At 44.3% G+C, this 6261-nt stretch overlaps 1 protein-coding gene across 1 annotated transcript in view; it reads left to right on the top strand.

Annotated features, from left to right (window-relative positions):
• Positions 1–5734: 5734 nt before the first annotated feature.
• The window catches only part of LOC124126333 (solute carrier family 49 member 4-like), an 81679-nt gene continuing 81152 nt past the window's right edge, over positions 5735–6261 (top strand). Inside the window, exon 1 of the mRNA XM_048391456.1 lies at positions 5735–6197. The gene's annotated coding sequence lies outside the window, so the exon portion shown is untranslated. The remainder of the gene's footprint in view (positions 6198–6261) is intronic.

Raw genomic sequence — 6261 nt, 5'->3', positions numbered from 1 at the left:
AAAGACAAAAATACTTTTCTATAGACTCAAGTCTCTAGCTCCTGGATGTTCAATGACACTCAAAAGATGCTTCTAAGACTCGTATGCTTCTGCACCGACATATAGAAGCAAAGCGATGATAGAAGGGAGGTAACTCCGGAGAGTGCACTGCAAGCCTGCTGCATGGGGACTGACCACAGCATCCCTTTGCGAGGGTTGGGAGAGAGTGGAAGCAGCCACTCAACACCGCTAAAACAAGTTCTTCAGTACCGAATACAGTGACGATGTCATGAGTTTACGTCACATGTGCCGCATCTTGGAAAACGTTTTAAGCGGTTACCTATTACGACGCAAAATGTTTGGGGGTCTTTTTAGCAAAATATCTTAAGAGACAACAGTTTCGTTGCAGTTGTATTCTCTACTACTACTGCTACCACCACCACCACCACCACCACCAGTTGCAGTTGTATTCTCTACTACTACTGCTACCACCACCACCAGTTGCAGTTGTATTCTCTACTACTACTGCTACCACCACCACCACCACCACCACCGCCACCAGTTGCAGTTGTATTCTCTACTACTACTGCTACCACCACCACCACCACCACCACCACCAGTTGCAGTTGTATTCTCTACTACTACTGCTACCACCACCACCACCACCACCACCAGTTGCAGTTGTATTCTCTACTACTACTGCTACCACCACCACCACCGCCACCACCGCCACCAGTTGCAGTTGTATTCTCTACTACTACTGCTACCACCACCACCACCACCACCACCACCAGTTGCAGTTGTATTCTCTACTACTACTGCTACCACCACCACCACCACCACCACCAGTTGCAGTTGTATTCTCTACTACTACTGCTACCACCACCACCACCACCACCACCACCAGTTGCAGTTGTATTCTCTACTATTACTGCTACCACCACCACCACCACCAGTTGCAGTTGTATTCTCTACTACTACTGCTACCACCACCACCACCACCACCACCACCAGTTGCAGTTGTATTCTCTACTACTACTGCTACCACCACCACCACCACCACCACCACCAGTTGCAGTTGTATTCTCTACTACTACTGCTACCACCACCACCACCACAAGTTGCAGTTGTATTCTCTACTACTACTGCTACCACCACCACCACCACCACCACCAGTTGCAGTTGTATTCTCTACTACTACTGCTACCACCACCACCACCGCCACCACCGCCACCAGTTGCAGTTGTATTCTCTACTACTACTGCTACCACCACCACCACCACCACCACCACCAGTTGCAGTTGTATTCTCTACTACTACTGCTACCACCACCACCACCACCACCACCAGTTGCAGTTGTATTCTCTACTACTACTGCTACCACCACCACCACCACCACCACCAGTTGCAGTTGTATTCTCTACTACTACTGCTACCACCACCACCACCACCACCACCACCACCACCGCCACCAGTTGCAGTTGTATTCTCTACTACTACTGCTACCACCACCACCACCACCACCACCAGTTGCAGTTGTATTCTCTACTACTACTGCTACCACCACCACCACCACCACCACCACCACCACCACCACCACCAGTTGCAGTTGTATTCTCTACTACTACTGCTACCACCACCACCACCACCAGTTGCAGTTGTATTCTCTACTACTACTGCTACCACCACCACCACCACCACCACCAGTTGCAGTTGTATTCTCTACTACTACTGCTACCACCACCACCACCACCAGTTGCAGTTGTATTCTCTACTACTACTGCTACCACCACCACCACCACCACCACCACCGCCGCCACCAGTTGCAGTTGTATTCTCTACTACTACTGCTACCACCACCACCACCACCACCACCACCACCACCAGTTGCAGTTGTATTCTCTACTACTACTGCTACCACCACCACCACCACCACCACCAGTTGCAGTTGTATTCTCTACTACTACTGCTACCACCACCACCACCACCACCACCAGTTGCAGTTGTATTCTCTACTACTACTGCTACCACCACCACCACCACCACCACCACCACCACCACCACCACCACCACCAGTTGCAGTTGTATTCTCTACTATTACTGCTACCACCACCACCACCACCAGTTGCAGTTGTATTCTCTACTACTACTGCTACCACCACCACCACCACCACCACTGCCACCAGTTGCAGTTGTATTCTCTACTACTACTGCTACCACCACCACCACCACCACCAGTTGCAGTTGTATTCTCTACTACTACTGCTACCACCACCACCACCACCACCACCAGTTGCAGTTGTATTCTCTACTACTACTGCTACCACCACCACCACCACCACCACCACCACCACCAGTTGCAGTTGTATTCTCTACTACTACTGCTACCACCACCACCACCACCACCACCACCAGTTGCAGTTGTATTCTCTACTACTACTGCTACCACCACCACCACCACCACCACCACCAGTTGCAGTTGTATTCTCTACTACTACTGCTACCACCACCACCACCACCACCACCACCAGTTGCAGTTGTATTCTCTACTACTACTGCTACCACCACCACCACCACCACCACCAGTTGCAGTTGTATTCTCTACTACTACTGCTACCACCACCACCACCACCACCACCAGTTGCAGTTGTATTCTCTACTACTACTGCTACCACCACCACCACCACCACCACCACCAGTTGCAGTTGTATTCTCTACTACTACTGCTACCACCACCACCACCACCACCACCACCACCAGTTGCAGTTGTATTCTCTACTGCTACTGCTACCACCACCACCACCACCACCACCACCAGTTGCAGTTGTATTCTCTACTACTACTGCTACCACCACCACCACCACCACCACCAGTTGCAGCTGTATTCTCTACTACTACTGCTACCACCACCACCACCACCACCACCAGTTGCAGTTGTATTCTCTACTACTACTGCTACCACCACCACCACCACCACCACCAGTTGCAGTTGTATTCTCTACTACTACTGCTACCACCACCACCACCACCACCACCGCCACCAGTTGCAGTTGTATTCTCTACTACTACTGCTACCACCACCACCACCACCACCACCACCACCAGTTGCAGTTGTATTCTCTACTACTACTGCTACCACCACCACCACCACCAGTTGCAGTTGTATTCTCTACTACTACTGCTACCACCACCACCACCACCACCGCCACCAGTTGCAGTTGTATTCTCTACTACTACTGCTACCACCACCACCACCACCACCACCAGTTGCAGTTGTATTCTCTACTACTACTGCTACCACCACCACCACCACCACCAGTTGCAGTTGTATTCTCTACTACTACTGCTACCACCACCACCACCACCACCACCAGTTGCAGTTGTATTCTCTACTACTACTGCTACCACCACCACCACCACCACCACCACCACCACCACCAGTTGCAGTTGTATTCTCTACTACTACTGCTATCACCACCACCACCACCAGTTGCAGTTGTATTCTCTACTACTATTGCTACCACAACCACCACCACCAGTTGCAGTTGTATTCTCAAACACGTGTATAGTTTTTCTGTTTATTGATTTCCTCTTATCCCCCCGCGGCCGCTGATCTGCAGCTGACCATAGAGAAAGCACAACTAGAATCCTGGACCCAATACTGGACACAATAATATATAACTAAACTAGACATAATTAAATAGTCTCAAAAATACACAATACTGAACACAATGATAGTTTGATGGTTGGTTGGTTTGCTGTTTAACGCCGCACTCAGCAATATTCCAGCTATATGACGGCGGTCTGTAAATAATCGAGTCTGGACCAGACAATCCAGTGATTAATATCATGAGCATCAATCCACGCGATTGGGATTGATGACATGCATCAACCAAGTCAGCGAGCCTGACCACCCGATCCCGTTAGTCGCCTTTTACGACAAGCATAGTCACCTATTACGGCAAGCATGGGTTGCTGAAGACCTATTCTACCCCGGAATCTTCACGGGTCACACAATGATAGGCACAATGCTATACCTAATACTAAGCACAACAATAGACACAATAATATACATAATACTAGACACAATACTAGACACAATGATATACTAAATACTGGAAACAATGCTAGAAACAATAATATACATAATACTAGACACAATGCTAGACACAATAATATACATAATACTAGACACAATAATAGACACAATGATATGCACAATACAAGACACAATTCTAGACACAATTCTAGACACAATAATAGATACAAGGATATTCATAATACTGGACACAATAAAAGATACACGGATATTCATTACACTGGACACAATAATAGACACATTGATACACATAATACTGGATACAATAATATATACAATGATATACATAATACTAGGATGCAATAATAGAAAATGATATACCTAATACTAGGGCATAATAATAGACACAATGATATACACAATACTAGACACAATGATATGCACAATACTAGATACAATGATATACGCAATACTAGACAAAATACTAGACACAATAATAAACACAATACTAGACACTATAATAGACACACTGACATACATTTTACTAGACACAATAATAGACACAGTGAACTACACGATACTAGACACAATGATATACATTATTCTAGACACAACACTAGATAAAGGATATTCATAATACTGGATACAATAATAGGAACAATGATATACACAATACTAGACACAATGATATGCACAATACTAGATACAATGATATACGCAATACTAGACAAAATAATAGACACACTAATAAACACAATACTAGACACTATAATAGACACACTGAGATACATTATACTAGACACAATAATAGACACAGTGAACTACACGATACTAGACACAATGATATACATTATTCTAGACACAACACTAGATAAAGGATATACATAATACTGGATACAATAATAGGAACAATGATATACACAATACTAGACACAATGATATGCACAATACTAGATACAATGATATACGCAATACTAGACAAAATAATAGACACACTAATAAACACAATACTAGACACTATAATAGACACACTGAGATACATTATACTAGACACAATATTAGACACAATGAACTACACAATACTAGACACAATGATATACACAAGTTTAGACACAATAATATACACAATACTAGACACTATAATAGACACAATGATATACATAATACTAGACACAATGATAGACACAATGGTATACACAATACTAGACACAATGATATGCACAATACTAGATACAATGATATACGCAATACTAGACAAAATAATAGACACAATAATAAACACAATAATAAAAACAATACTAGACACTATAATAGACACACTGACATACATTATACTAGACACAATGATGTACATAATACTGGACACAATACTGGACACAATGATATACACAATACTCGATACAGTGAACAACATAATACTAGACACAATAATAGATACAATGATATACATAATACTGGACACAATAATAGGAACAGTGATATACACAATATTAGACACAGTAATAGATACAATGATATACACAATACTAGATACAATGAAATACATAATACTTGACACAATGATAGATACAATGATATACATAATTCTGGATACAATAATAGATACAATGATATACACAATACTGGACACAATAATAGACACAATGATATACACAATAATAGACACATTAATAGACAAAATGTTATACACAATAACAGACCCAATGATATACATAGGTCAAGATACTGGGATGACTGTATGGACGTGGGCCCTGGGACGCTCCATATCTGCGCGTCCACGCGAGGCACCTGCCCCCCTCCCCACCAGCCAACACTTCCATGATGCACAGGTATTTAGTGGTCGGTAACTTGAGAACCTACTGCCAACACGTCTATGATGCACAGGTATTTAGTGGTCGGTAACTTGAGAACCTACTGCCAGTGCTTCCAACGACATATCCCCCTACATGTGTGTCTGGTGCCTCACCACGGCTGTATGCGTCATGCCAGTGCATGGAACACTGTGTTAGTCCGCTGCGTGTCACTACCACTACGACGACTAATCCGACTACGAGTGCAGCTACCCGGGACAGTATCGTGTACGGTGATCCCGTCCACCACCCAGTCCTGGCCAATAGATGAGGTTGACAGGAGGCAGTTACGATCCCGTTACGACTACCGCAACTACTACTAACACTAAGTAAGTGCTCCCGCGACTACTACAACTATTACAACTACTACTACCTCAGCTACTACTACTACTA

This window comes from Haliotis rufescens, unplaced genomic scaffold, assembly GCF_023055435.1.
Source record: "Haliotis rufescens isolate VD_foot unplaced genomic scaffold, xgHalRufe1.0.p SCAF_10, whole genome shotgun sequence".
NCBI lineage: Eukaryota > Metazoa > Mollusca > Gastropoda > Lepetellida > Haliotidae > Haliotis > Haliotis rufescens.
The sequence above is the reverse complement of the archived record's forward strand: the minus strand, read 5'-3'. Positions and strand labels throughout refer to the sequence as shown.